Source organism: Mus caroli, chromosome 5 (genome assembly GCF_900094665.2).
Source record: "Mus caroli chromosome 5, CAROLI_EIJ_v1.1, whole genome shotgun sequence".
NCBI lineage: Eukaryota > Metazoa > Chordata > Mammalia > Rodentia > Muridae > Mus > Mus caroli.
This window is the reverse complement of record NC_034574.1, coordinates 97,864,656-97,880,452: the sequence shown is the minus strand read 5'-3', so window position 1 is coordinate 97,880,452 and position 15,797 is coordinate 97,864,656. Positions and strand designations below refer to the sequence as shown.

Genomic DNA, 15,797 nt, shown 5'->3' with positions numbered 1-15,797 from the left:
TATCTGTTATGTTTTACTATTGATGATATTCGCTGTAATATAATTAGTCTAAGCTCGACCAGAAAATTACATTCAGATTCAACACCTCTCTTGTGTGCTTGATTCTGTCTGTTGCCATCTGACTCTTTGCCTATCCACTCAAGAGACTCGTTCTTACGCAGACACAGGAAAAAGAAGGTCTGCAGCATTATCCCTTGTTCTTCAGGGGACAGTGCTTGACTGCACAGTTTCTAATACACATTTGGTATCAATTTTGAAATAAGTCATTTAGACATAGATTTAATCTTGCTGTACTTTTATTAGGTTAATAATACCAACAATATTTCTCTCAATATTTGTTTGTCAAAGGTTTCTTATTGTATTTGTTGGTTAATCACATTAGCAGGATTTCAAATTACTTTTATTAGGTTCAGCTTTCTCATTGTGAATATTACTTTTTTTTCCTGTTTCCTAACATTAGTGTCACCATGTGTCTCAGACAGTAAAAAATCTCACCCGGGCAGTGNTGGTGTATGTCTTTAATCCCAGCACTTGGGAGTCACAGGCAGGCAGATTTCTGAGATCAAGGCCAGCCTGGTCTACAAAGTGGGTTCCAGGACAGCCAGGGCTATATAGAGAAACCTGTCTTGAAAAAAACAAAATAAAACAAAATAACCAACCAACCAAACAAACAAAAAAACATAAACAAAAAAAAGACAATAAAAATGTCTTTTAAAAAGTTAATCCAGTTTGCCATTCATTGAAGATTAATACAGCCCATTTGCCAGATTCCTTAAAGGTGCAAATACGTGTTCTACATTTTGCAAATTAACTTTCCCATTAAGTCTCTCAAATACACTGTGAATAGAGGTTGTATGTTTCCATGAGAAGTATTGCTTTGGTGTGTGTGTGTGTGTGTGTGTGTGTATAAAATGCCCTATCAGGATATTTGTCCTGCCATGAAAGAAACATACCTAGTATGTTGTATAGGAAATCTCTGTTTATTCTAATGCTTTTAAAATGAAAACATAATTTTTAATAAAATTAGTGTGTTTTGATTTAATCTTACAATAACTTTACTTTCTCCATCTGTTTTTATTGATATGATTTGGATATATAGCTTAGAAGAAAATATACTGATATGTTATATCTTTTATGGATACACAAAATAAAAANATAATAATACAAATTGTCAGTTTGAATTGATGACAAGAAATCCTGTATGGAGAGAGAATTTCTCTTTCTGGTGTGGACTGGCCTCTTTCTAATACAGCTTCCTTACCAGTATCTGGTCAGGAGGGACATGGACGGGAAAGGGAAAGTAGAAGAGACCATCCATAGACTTCCTTATCACAGATTGTCCTCTCAAGAGCAAGAAACCTGCTCTTTCAGCGGATTTGTGAACTGCTAAATCCTAAGAGATACAAAGGAATGGAGAGTCACAGGGATGGAGAGCAGTTGTAGCTGAGGCATAGGTCTTAGCAGTAGCTCCTTTCCTAACCAGTATGAGGCTCACTGCATGCTGCTGTGCTCCCACTGCTAACAAAGACTCAGTCTGTCACCTGTGCTCCTGGGGACATCCTGAAGCTGAGCAGTTGTGGTTGTCTTGTAAGTCTTAGTACAGGATCAGACAGAAATTCACTGATTCTTCCTTGACACTCTTGATCTCCTCTTGACCCAGTTCTAGAATTCCATGTTTCTCTTCTTGTGCATGAATGTCTCCTGTGTTAGCAAAATGCTGTCAAAACCATTATCTCCTTGGAATATCTGTGTGCTGTTAGGAAGCTGGGGTTTTCTACTTCAGGAGAAGCAATACTTGATATATTTGTTTGTCTTTTGAAGAGAGCAGCATTATAGATTAAAAAGGAATGATTCCATGAAGTTTACAGAGTTGGATCATAGTGTGACTCTGTAAACTCTCTAAGTTTATTAGGCCTCATCCTGTATATAAGTATAGGTATATATGGTAGCTTCACATGTCTGGAATATTTTTGACATCAGCTAAGGTGCCTGACTCAAGTATTTTCTATTGATTGCTATAATACATAAAAAAGTGTAAGCACATCATGACTACTGCCATGTAAATAAAAAGGAGATTTTTTTTATTGTGCTAAAGAGAAGATTTTATTATTTTCCCAAAACACTAAAATAGCCCATGGCATAGTAGTTCAGGACACAATATGAATGACATATACAGTCAGTTCTGCCCAACTCTCCCATGGTTCTTTTTAACATTGCCTTGGGTAGGGAGGCTTTAAAATGTCCAGTCTTTAAATTAAGAAGACACAATGGGAGAGTTATTTTGGAGAAAAAAATCTTAATGTAAAAGAAATCACAAGTCCTGGGCCAGGATAAAGGAAATTTCTTCATTTGCCATCTGTGTTCTGTCGGTAGAAAAGTCTTAAACTCTTCTGTAATTTAAAATTATCCTAAATGTAATATTGCAACTTCTCCAAAATGCCTCCATCAAAAACTGCAACTCGGGGAAGAGAGGGGCATGTCAGAAGTGACCTCTAGTTTCAGGTCAATGAGTCAGTACAATGCAGAAATGGCAAGCAAGGCTCTTCATGACTGAAGCAAGGCTGACAGGAAGTGGAGGACATAGCCTACAGGCCTCCACTTCCAGCAGATGGCCAGAGGTGAGCTGAGGCAGGCTGCATCTTGAGGATTGGTCTCCATGATTTAGAACTCTGTGCTAAATGGTTCCTGTCTGATCTTATATGGGGTAGATGAATCATTTACCCTGGGCGAGAGGTTTTCCCAATTCTAAACGTCATTCCAAAATGAATGAAAACATGCTCGAAAACATGAATCAACCAGCTGGTTGAAAGGAAACAGCAAGATCTGAAATGCTGCAGCATATGCCAGACTGAAATTTCTTCTCTAGTCCATTCTATTTGGAGTTTTAGAGGCTTCTTGTATGTTCTTGGGCATTCCTTTTTTGGGGTTAAGGAAAGTTTTCTTCTATAATTTTGTTGAAGATATTTACTGGCCCTTTAAGTTGGGGGGAATCTTCATTCTCTTCTATACCTATTCTCCTTAGATTTGGTCCTTTCATTGTGTCCTGGATTTCCTGGGTGATTTGGGTTAGGAGCCTTTTCCTTTTTGCATTTTCTTTGACTGTTGTATCAATGTTTTCTATGTTATCTTCTGCCCCTGAGATTCTTTCTCTCTTCTATTTCTTGTATTCTGCTGGTGATGCTTGCATCTATGACTCCTGATCTCTTTACTATGTTTTCTAACTCCAGTGTTTACTCCCTTTGTCATTTCTTAATATTTCTATTTCCATTTTTAGATCTTGGATGGTTTTCTTCATTTCCTTCACCTGTGTAATTGTGTTTTCCTGTAATTCTTTAAGGGATATTCATGTTTCTACTTTAAGGCCCTTTAGCTGTTTACATGTGTTCTCGTGTATTTCTTTAAGGCTGTTATTTATGTCCTTCTAAAAGTTCTTTCATCTTCATGAGATATAACTTTAGATCTGAATCTTGCTTTTCTGGTGTGAAGGTGTATCCAGGACTTCCTGTGGTGGGAGAATTGGGTTCTGATGATGCTATACATCCCTGGTTTTTGTTGTGTATGTTCTTAAGCTTGTCTCCTGCCTTTTGATTATTTCTAGTGCTTCCTGCCATGGCTTTATCTGCCCGGAGCCTCTTCTATCTGTGATCTTGGTTGTGTTGGTACTGCTCAGAGTTCAGCTATCTCTGGCATGCTGTGACACTGAGATCCTGGGTCTATCAATGCTCCTGGGAGTCAAGCTGCCTCTGAAACCCTGAGATCCTCGTATAACCAAGCTCCTGGGATCCTGTGTTCCTGAGCATGTTAGCACGTGGGACTGGAGCTTCTTCGGGGTGTTGTGTGACTGGTTGCAGATTTAGCATCCAAGCTCTGTTTAGGGCACCTCTGATCCTATTATCCTGGATATGTTAGAGCACCTGAGAGTGGAGCTTCCTCTTTGTGTGTGGAGCTGGCTTCGGAGTTTTAGCCCAACATCTGCTCAGGGCACCAACCCAGACCTGAAGGAACCTGCTTCACTCATCTGGCCGAGTTCCTTGGTGCAAGAGTTCCATTGGTCACAGTTTCTCCTGGTGTTGGGGCAGATGTTATGTCCTCCTCACCTCTGATCCTGTGATCCTGGGAGTGTTAGAACAACTGAGAGGGGATCATCCTGTGGGTGTTGTGGGAGTGGCTGCAGAGTTTGAGCCCCAGAGTTACTCAGGGCACTACCCCAGACCAGAAGGAACCTGTGCTACTGCTCAGGAGGAGCTTCTGAGTGCTGGGTCCCACTGGTGCCCAAAATCAGTGCCCTTAATCACTGAGCCATCTCTCTAGCCCTGGTGAAGAGTTCTTTATGATTCAGGTCATTAGACTGTCATTGTGAGGTTTCTGGGAAAGTCACCTGTCTTTAGCTTGTATAATGATTATCCCTTTTTAAAAAAATTTTATTTATAGTTATGAAAACAATAGTTTTGTTTACTTTATCAAACCATACTAACATTCTTTCAAGGACAAACATACAGCCAATGATGTTACAGTGAGAGAATCTTATTTTTACGAAAGAGTCTTCCCAAGGTGCTCTCCAGTGATGCTTCTTATCATTATTCTGGGAATCTCGGAAATATTCAGTCCCTAAAGCTACCACAAATGCCGCAAACCCCCATTTGAATCCTTTTAATATTACACTCCTGTAGGTGATGTTGCCTGCAACCCCCCATGTATCTCCAGCCCTCATTATGAGCCTATGGATCCCTCAGCCCTCGGGCAGCAAGCTACTTCCACATCATTTATAATGGCATTCCTTCAATTTTTTGCTGTCTGTAATCAAACTTCCATTTTACCATGGCCATGGCCATTTTCATGTCCATGTTCACGTCTGTACCCAGCATCCGGGTCTTACATCAATCTGAACTCCTGGGACACTCAATATTTAACCTTCCAGCTGGAGCCAACCAGAAATGGACAAATCAATTACCTATGTGCAGTTACTACAGCTTAAGTTATTAGAAGTTCTTAGTTCCTGGGTAGGAACTTTTGACAGTTGTTTAACAATATGTAATTCTAAACTATCCACTGAATGTTTGTAATTATTCTCATGGAGAAATGTTACAGCCAACATTAGCCAGAGGTGTTGCCTGTGCTGTCCACTGTGGTGAATGCAGAGACTCATGTCTGCTCACAGTATAAGGCTACATACAGAACACCCAACTGCTTAACTCCAAACTGGAAACTTTTAGTACCCCCTATATAGCTCAGGACATTATAGAATATAGGGAGAAAGAGTGCAGGGGCCAGAAGATGAGAAGAAGGAATGGAAATGCAATATTGTGTTCCTGCACAGCCAAGGAAACCATGGTCTGTCTCTCAACTCCGCAGCTATCTGCACAAGAGTGGAGACCTCACCAGCACAGTAAGGAACAGTGAGGGGCTCAGTGGGCCCATTCCCCATTCAACTCAACTTTTGGCTCCTGGCAGATTTTTGTAGAGAGGTCAGCATTGCCCGGGCTCAAGTGGAAAGCTTGAAACCCAGGATACCACATACAGCCTTGTTTAAACTCTGTGGGCCACAAGATAAGACCTAAAATGTGACTGTAAGAAAGATCCTTGTAAAGAATATTTGAAGGGATTGTAAGGGAAATGAGAAAGGAGGGATGGAGGGGGAATCACAGAAATGCATTATACATGTGTCTTAGTGAGAATTTTACTGCTGTGAACAGGCACCATGACCAGGGCTACCCTTAAAATGCCAGCATCTAATTGGGGCTGGCTTACAGGTATATAGGTTATCTATTATCATTTAGGCAGGAACATGTCATCATCCAGGCATGCATGATACAGGAAGCTCTGAGAGTTCTACATCTTCATCTGAAGGCTGCTATCAGAATACTGGGTTTCAGGAAGGTATATTGAGGGTCTTAAAGCCCACACTCACAGTGACTCACCTATTCCAACAAGGCCACACCTCTAATTAGTGCCTATCCTTAGGCCAAGCACATACAAACCATCACAGTCTACTCCCTGGCTTCAATAGGCTCTTTCAAACCCATGAGTCTATGTGAGTCATATCTACACATAGCATGATAAAAATATGCATTTAGTCCAACTTCCAAAGCACACAAAGTCTAANCTATGTTGTATCAACAATGCAGTATCAACAATGTTAAAAGTCCAATAGTAAAGGTCTCTTCTGAGATTCATTCATTCACTTAACTGTAATCCCCAAAGCAAGACAGGAAACCACCTGTACAAATCCAAACTGCATTTCCATGTCTGAAGTCAAAGCTATAGTATTCAGATCTCCAATTTCATTTTCAACGTTGTTGACTACAGTAAACTTCTTTCTCTTGGACAGGCTCTTCTTCCTGTTACCAGCTGTCTTCAGGATGTATCCCATGGCCCTGACATCTTTAACATTTTTGGGTGTCTAAGGCACCTACAACCTCACAGCATCATGCTCCAATGTCTGAGATCTACACATGATTTTCTGGGAACCTCCAAAGGGCTGGCATCACTTTTTCATTTCTCTGCCCTGTAGCACTCTAAGCTCAGATTGATCCACTGCCACTGCTGTTCTTGGTGATCAACACATGGTACTGGTATCTTCAATACACTGGGGTCTTCTGTTACAACATGGATTCACCAAATAGCCTCTCTTCATGGTGCCAAACCTCAACTGTTTTTATGACCCCTTCAGTCCTAGGCCATCAACTGCAACTGAGGCTGTACTTCTCACCAATGGCCTTCCATGGTCTCTCACACTAACAATTCTCACTTGTTCTTCATGGTGTCTTCATGCCTTCAAAACCAATATCACTTTGGAGACTCTTTCACCTTACCAAGTACAGCTGTAGCACAAGGTACTATCTTGGCTATCTCTGGAACAGAATATCTTTGTGCTCTTACCAAACCCTTCCCAGAAGCTTTCACCTCAGTGATACCAGTCTCTTCTTAATCACCACTAATGTCTTAGCTCCAGCCAACCAGCATCAATTGTCTCAGTAGTTCTTTCTATTCTTGACTCTATAGCCAGAGCCACATGGCCAAAGCTGTTGAGTTTTGCTACTTACTTGGGCTGGAACATTGACCCTTTTTCTATTTCATTATCAACAGCTTTCTGTTTTCCAACTCTCTCACTGCCTAAGTTTGGATTTCGTGGAACTTACAGTGGAGATTGACCTTGAACTCAGAGATCTGCATGGATCTGTCTCCCGTAATGCAGGCATTAAATGTGTGTACCACTATGCTTGGATTTAAGCATTTCTTTCCCAAGAACCTGCTTTGTACCAGATTGGCCTTCAACCCAGAGACCTGTTTGGCTTTGTCTTCTGGGATTAATGGTGTGTCCAACCATGTCTGGATTTAAATTTATCTGGATTGGATATTACTCCAATATCTCTTAATCTTTTAACAGTCTCCTAGAATATAGGATTCAGTTCCAATTTACTTCATGGTCCTGCTTTAATACTAGTATCATATTGGCCCACAGTTCACATGGACCAGGGTACACCTGGGAGGCAGGCTGGGGCTGATAGGGAAAACTAGAAGGCTTGAGCAATAATGGAGGCAAGATGATTCTGAAGAAGTATTAAAAAAGTATAGCAAAGTAAAAACAAAATTCGAGGCTTTTGGGCCCAGGCTTGGGAGTGTAGCCTTTGTGGCTTAGTGCTCCAGGTACTGGTCATAAAACAGATAGCGACATTCCTCCACCTACCCGCTTCCTGGGTTCAATTCAAAGAATGGCACCCTGACCATTACTGGAACCTGCAATGCAAATGTGCTATCTTTAGGGGCTCTTAGATTGTTAGGGGCTCTTAGAAACTGTCTTGAGAGATAACCTGACACTTGTGACTTTATACTTCCTTGTGACTCTTAACTGGTATTTTTGGTATTTTCCAACAACGCCCTCCCCACCTCCATGAATTGTGGTTTCTTCCTTTAAATACCCCCTTACTCAGCTACTCGGGGTGCCATGGTCCTCTACCCCTGCGTGGTGTATGACCATGGGCCCGAGAACGCTCTCGAATAAAAATCCTCTTGCAGTTGCAGCAAGATCGTTTCTTGTGGGTGATTTTGGGGTGTCGCCTCTCCTGAGTCAGAACGTGGGGGAGTCCTCACGTTGTGGGTCTTTCAATTCCTAGTTCAAGGCTCAAGTTTATTGGCAGTCTGTGCTTATAAGGGGAAAAGCCCATCCCCCGCCAATCCATTCATGATGCCTGGAGCCAGCTGCAGGATAGGATGTGCCTCTGGAACATCTCAGGGGCCTTTCTGCAGGTATCAGTGTCTTGGCAGAAATGAGCAGCAGGTAACAGAACAATAGAGTCATCTAGGTCAGAAGGCTCCACCCCAGGTGGTCTAATTCTCAGTGGCAACAAAGTCTGAACCAGCCTGCTTCAGGCTGGGGTAGGTTACAATTTCCACCCGATTATAATATAATAAAAAATAGCTGGATAGAGGCATAAAATTTATTTATGCTCCATAGTCCTTCCTGGGAGTTTTGGTGGCAGGCGGCAGTGCCTAACTTAGAGCTTCCCGAACCATTCAGATCCATCAAGGAGCATACATGCTGTTTGTTTGTGTTTATTTTACACAATACATGGCTCTGTGGTATGTTATTAACAAACCTCGGCCTCTTGCCATGTACCTCCATCTTAGATTGATATGGTTCCGAAATCTGGTTGCCTGTCTTTGGCTGTCNGGCCCTCATANCACACCTTATTCCCAATTCAGACCAAAGCCACAATATATACCTAAAATGCTTCTTCATATAGATTAATTTCTGCCATCTGCACTGTTGGGGGCGAGGCTGCACACTTGCTGCAATCAGGCTGAAAGATGTTGACTAACCTGCTTGAAACACAATGGGAGACAGTGAAAAGTAATAGTACAAAAGCTTCTTTGGGGAAGTCCAGGTACTCTATTCAGTTGCAAATTAACAATGATCAACTCAGACTCTGAGCTCCCAGTGTTGGGGAGGTGGTTTTGAGAATTACAGAAAGGCTGTAACTTCTCTGGGAGTGGAGGCTGTGGTCCAAATTAACTTTGCTAGGTAATTAAGACTTTTAGCTGTCTTCAATAGGAATCTCTAATATTGGAATAGTAGACCAGTCCAAGATTGAGTTAGAATAACTGGTCACATTGAGGGAAATAGAAGAATCATTACAACTCCTTCTTATTTTTTTTTAAAAAGATTTATTTATTATTATACCTAAACTCACTGTAGCTGACTTCAGACACAACAGGAGAGGGCGTCAGATCTCATTATGGGTGGTTGTGAGCCACCATGTGGTTTCTGGGATTTGAACTCAGGACCATTGGAAGAGCAGTCAATGCCCTTACCTGCTGAGCCATGTCACCAGCCCACAACTCCTTCTTATTGCTAATCTTTTTTTTTAATATTTATTTATTATTTATATGTAAGTACATTGGAGCTGTCTTCAGACACCCCAATAGAGGGTGTCAGATGTCATTACGGATGGTTGTGAGCCACCATGTGGTTTCTGGGATTTGAACTCAGGACCATTGGAAGAGCAGTCAATGCCCTTACCTGCTGAGCCATGTCACCAGCCCACAACTCCTTCTTATTGCTAATCTTTTTTTTTAATATTTATTTATTATTTATATGTAAGTACATTGGAGCTGTCTTCAGACACCCCAATAGAGGGTGTCAGATGTCATTACGGATGGTTGTGAGCCACCATGTGGTTGCTGGGATTTGAACTCCCAGCACCTCCAGAAATACAGTCAGTGCTCTTAACTGCTGAGCCATCTCTCCAGCCATGGCTAATCTTTCTATGTCAGATTACACAGTCTCTAATGTTCTATGTCCTATAAGGTTTAAAAGGCTTGAAGCAAGGCAGCTTAGCTTGTCCAAAAACATATACCCAATTCAGCTTTCTTGTCACTACAGTCAGGACACTCAGCGAACTCACCAGTCAGCTTGTCACACAAATTATTCTGATAGTTGCCATGCTTCGGCAGCACTCTGTGGAGAGAACCTAACCTTCCCTTTCCCACTAAGGTATCTGTTCAGGATCAAGCCATATGTCAATAAGTAGATCCTTGTCATCTCACCTAGACATGATTATGGCTGGTTTTAAGGCACTATAAGGCATTTATTAGTTTCTTTGACATGCAAATTTCAAAATTCTTAAAACAAAAGTATGATTTAAATAATGTGCACAGGGATATAATTTCCCCCTCCTTTGCTTTTAAGAAGATAGAGTTTTTAAAGTTCCACAATACCTTGTCTTTGAGAATTAATAAATTGTTGACAAAACATCTCAAATACTTGACTTTTATAGTCAGTTTTAATATAACAAGGGCAGTGACTAATTACACTTTCAATTGTTTCTCTTGAAGAGTGGTTGTAACTAGAAAGCTTGAAAAAGTCACATGTGCATCATTTATTTATTTATTTATTAATCAGAAATAAGAACATTCATTTGTAGCAGTTAATTAAGTATAGGTCCTCAAGAATTAGCACCATTATGTGGAATCAGGTATGAACTGAGGACAGCAAGAGCAAATTTTTTACAATTTGACATGCACATTCTCTAAAAATACCAAACTATTATCTTAAACCATTACTGTTTTGAATATATAAAGAATGAGATTATATAGCCAGTTCTTCTTATGTAAGACCTGTAGTCTGCCTGAGATATAAATCCAGCATTGCATTGCCTTAAGAGGTCTTGTCCAGGCAATCCAGAACAATTTATTAAATGTCTAAAAACAGTCTTCTTAAAAGAACAGCATTTTTTTCTTACGAGTTGTATATGCACAAGCAATTGCAAATTTGAGAATCAATGGCATCTGAGGGGCAAACAATCTTAAGCAATTGCAAGCTATGAGATATAATATTGACTATTAATATACAAATTAACGTTTGATTGTTCAACAATTTAAAACACCATCTACAGCACACAATCTAATTATCTGTGCTGAAACAGGAGGAAGCTCAGAGGAATAAACATGTGATCTAATTCACATATACTTTTTTCCCATAGAAGGATTGTTTTTAAACGCAGTAAATGGCATGCATAAAAACAATTTTTACTTTATCTTTGGGACAATGACTGTCAATTTTATTTAAAATGATGGTATGCAATAGGTCAAATATCAATATTCTGTAGTAACCAAATTAATTGCTGTTTGGAACATGGAACAGACACTTGATCAGGCTTTTAAGACACAATTTTGAATAGTAGTATTAGGAGGTCTGTCCTTGTTTGGGGAAGTGCATCACTGTGGGAGTAGGCTATGAAGCTCTGTCCAATGCAGAAGAGCCACATTTCTCCTAGCAAATTTCAGAACAATATGTAGAAATGTCAGCTACACCTGAGCCATATCTGCATGGATGGTGCAATACTCCTGCTAATTGATGATGGACTGAACCTGTGAACTTGTAAGCCAGCTCCAATAAATGTCCTTTGTAAGAGTTCTGGGTCATAGGGCCTCTTCACAGCAATGAAACCCAAACTAGGACCATATATTTATTTGTGAGACCAAGTCTCTCTCTTGGCTTGTACTCAGTGGTTATCCAGGCTGATATTCCAGTGATTTCCATGCCACTGCACTGTCCCAGCATTATAGTTGCAGTGTGGCCACCCTCATGCTACTGTTCAATGGGTGCACATGCATGTGCAGCAAACACTTCACTGACTGAGTTCTGGCTTTCTCCTCAGTTGTCCTGGTCTGTTTTTCTGGGTTAATGGTTAGGCCACGTGTGAGAGCCAAACCCTAGGAGAGCCACACTGAAACAGACCCTCCCAGCATGAACTCAGAAGGAACATAAATGATCACTGTGTGTCAGGCCCTGACTCTGTGGCCTTCTGCTGTCCTGACATTCTGAATGACTTCCATAATACAGTACCAGAGAGAAGAGAAATGGAGTAATCACCTTGACAGCTTTGATGATTAGAGCCTGTGCAGGAAGTGGAAGACATAATCCAGAAACTCTAGCAGTAAATGCTTGAGTGTCAAGTGTTCCCTGCCTGCTGTTTTTCCCTTCCACCCCTCCCTGGCATCAGTAGAAAAGCTCACTAAGAACGCAGTAGGTTCTCATTCATTTTTTATAATAATTACTATTTTATAAAATGAAATGTTATTTTCACTAATAGCTGTGAAGGACTGGGATAATGAAGCAGACTACTAGGTTGTAGTTGAACTTAATTCTCCCAATTATGAGGAAATATAGATATTTGAAAAATGTGCTTATTTTCTCTGAGAATTTACTACTTGTATCCATGAGAGACATGATTAGACATTGCTGACATGACATTTAGTCTTTACTTTGACTCTCTTTTTTTCTTCCTATATTTTCCCCTCTCTCTTTGTTTTTAAAGTAATGTTTAATGATACACGTCATTGCCTTGGGAACACAAGAACATGCCAAACCAAACAGCAACAGAAGTCAAGAAGTAAGAACAGGATAGAATTTAATGACAGTGGAACAGAAAAAATATACAATGACTACATCAAACAATAAAATGTTGAGCTGGTTGTTGGAAGAGATAATTAATCTACTGTTAGCAATGAAACCAAAGAAAAATACATAGCAATAAAGTTAGAGACAATGATGAGATATTAAAACAGATATCAATAAACTTTAGAAATTTATAAGAGTATATCTTAGGAATTTCTGTTCTCCATTCCAAGTAGAGGGAAGAAGCAGTCCTACATTCTAGCTCAGGCTGGCCAGCAACTCCCTATGTAACACAGATTTTCATTCAACATGGAAACGTTGGGTCTCAGGCGATAACTCCTGACACTATAGTAGTATATTAGTAGTACTTCCCTTTCTGAAGTACTGTAAATGTTCTATTAAAAAAATGAGAGTTTCACAATTACAGATGTGTCACATTGTTAAATGTACCTCAAGCTATCTATGAGATTTTCAATACTATGTCTATGTGTCTGCATTTGTGTCCATACTGTGGAATCAAGCATGGTATTTTCGTTGTTCCCTCACTGAACGTGAGGAATGAGCTAAAGCTTTCTGACTCAGGTAGAATGCTGACCAGCAAGCCCCAGGGTCACTTCTGCCCTCCTCTTCCAATTACCAGGCTTTCCCTGGATCCTGGGATCCAAACTCAGTACCTCATACCTAACCAGTCAGGCAAGTCCCTGCCCCTGCCTCCCCTTTCTTTGTGTGTATTTGGACTCCAATAAAAGGTAATTTCAACAAATGCTTATAAATCTTTAGTTCTTTGTGAATTTCTAGAATTTTATACATATGATAGATTTTAATTGTAGTCAGCCTTACTCAGCCCCAGTCACGTTCTGAAAGGATTCCCCTCAGAGTCCCACACCAATTGCAGCTTCCTCTTCCTCCTCCTCCTCGTCCTCCTCTTCCTCCTCTATCCCGAGCTTTTGTCCCCACCAGCAAGAACACGCTCAGGACAACCGGAATCTTCTGTGGCAAAAGCTTTATTGCTTACTTCTTCAGGAGGCAGAGAGCGAAAGGCAAAACCCCGTCCCTTTTATGGAGAATTGTCCTCCACCTCGGACATGTTGCTCCCTGATTGGCTGCAGCCCATCGGCCGAGTTGTCGTCACGGGGAAGGCAGAGCACGTGGAGTGGAAAACTACCCCAGCACATGCGCAGATTATTTGTTTACTGCTTAGAACACAGGATGTCAGCACCATCTTTTAATGGCGAATGTGAGGGCAGCTCCTCACACTCCTCCTCCTCCTATGTCATCCCCATTCCTCTCCTTCTTTTTCAGTAACCCCCAGAGGAGTCCATTTAGCACTGCCCATAAGAGTACTGTCCTCAGAGTACAATCCTCCCCTGGGTAGCCAACACACCAAGAATCACTGTCCTGAAGAAAACTGACTTTCACTCCCCCTGCAATCAGTCATCAAGTGTCGATATCTCCTCATCTAGGGGTGGGGTGTATGGTGAGGAGAGTTCTAGGGGCAGGGGCAATGTGTATGTCCTTCCCCAATCCATGCTAGAATGTTAAAACTGATTGAGTAATGAAACTTACTCTTCAACCTTTAACTTTACCTGGTCTAGGATGTGTCCAATGTTGTACAAACAGCACAATCTGATCCATGTTAGCAGTCCATGCTTAATCACCCTGCCCTCCTCTTGTTCTCTTGAAGATAAGAATTCAAATTTTAACCAAGGTGCACAATCCCAATTCCCCTCCTTAGCTTCAGTTACAAAGATTACAATCATGAACACTGAATTGTTTATCACATATGATCAATAGACTACCCAATACCAAGGATGTCCATGAGCTAAAGACAGTGTATTGTTCTCTTCATAACTGTTTCCTTCATAAATAAGTTGTGTATGCACATGTACATATATACATGTGTGTATGTTTGTGTGTGTAAGTATGTGTATAAAGGTGTGTGTATATGTATGTATGTTTGTGAATGTCTCCATATGTGGATTTGTATATATAAGTGTGTGTGTGTGTGTGCGCGTGTGTGTGCATGCACACATGGGCAGATGTGAAGGTACTATCACACAAGCTTGGCCTAAGTCTCTGAGAGGACAACCTTGAGCATTGGTCTTCACCTTTATCTTGATGGAGACCATCATATAACAAGCTATTAACTAATAGATGATCTTCCTGAGATGGGTCTGTCTTGAATTAAAAAAAAAACAACAACAAACATAACTTTTTTGCTCTGATAGGCAATGCCCTGGAGCAATCGTTTTATGAAAAATTACTGTTATTTATATGAGTTTCCTGTTATTAATAAATATATAATAATCAGTAGGTATTAGCTCACCCCTTTGAACAGATCTCTAAAGAACTAGGAACACATACTTTCTTGTATTGACGTTTTATAGGCGATTAGATGTCTACTTAATTCAATGATTATCCTATAAGAATTCCTAAAATTATATTGATCAACAGTATTGATTATGCTCTTCTATAGGAGGATGGTTATTAGGTCTTTTTGATAGTCAAAACAGCAATGAGAACTCTGCCAGTCTAAAAGTGTCAACAGTGTATTGGTTTCAGATAGTAAATAGGCATTCTACTATTCAGAAAATATTCCCAAAGGCTATAAAACTATTAACCAAATGTCATCAAAAAGGGAACTGTGATTTATTATGGGTGCTATGACAGAAGATAAAATATTATGGGGCTTATCTAATCAAACATTTACTAACAATTTAGCTCAGATTTTTTTTTTTTTTTGATTTTTCGAGACGGGGATTATGTGTATAGCCCTGGCTGTCCTGGTACTCACTTTGTAGACCAGGCTGGCCTTGAACTCAGAAATCTGCCGACCTCTATTCCGAGCTTTTGTCCCCACTGGCAAGAACACTCTCAGGACAACCGGAATCTTCTGCAGCAAAAGCTTTATTGCTTACTTCTTCACGAGCCAGAGGAGAAGAGAGAGAAAATGGCGAAGCCCCATCCCTTTTATGGAGGATTGTCCTCCGCCTCGGACGTGTCACTCCCTGATTGGCTGCAGCCCATCGACCAGAGTTGTCGTCCTGGGGAAGGCAGAGCACATGGAGTGGAAAACTACCCCAGCACATGCGCAGCTTGCTTGCTTACTACTTAGAACACAGGGTGTCAGCGCCATCTTGTAATGGCGAATGTGAGGGCGGCTCCCCACATCTCCCCCTTTTCTTTTATATAGAAGCAATAGGCCACCCATTCTAATGAGAGTGGAGATAAAGGTCAAATCCCCAGTGTGCAGGTAAAGGAGCCGTACACAAAACCTCCTCCCAGGCTCATCACCTGGAGGGGTCATGGTCTGGTCCCGTGTCATTTTTCTTGGGGGAAGGACACTTGGACACTCAACCTTCTTGAAAGATGACATGTCTCCCTAGAATAGGCTCAT

At 40.8% G+C, this 15,797-nt stretch overlaps 1 protein-coding gene and 1 pseudogene across 2 annotated transcripts in view; one reads left to right on the top strand and one right to left on the bottom strand.

Moving 5' to 3' along the window:
* The window catches only part of LOC110294574 (ATP-binding cassette sub-family G member 3), a 72,686-nt gene that overhangs the window by 16,422 nt on the left and 40,467 nt on the right, over nucleotides 1-15,797 (top strand). The window lies entirely within an intron of this gene.
* Nucleotides 1,595-6,370, bottom strand: LOC110294087 (annotated as a pseudogene).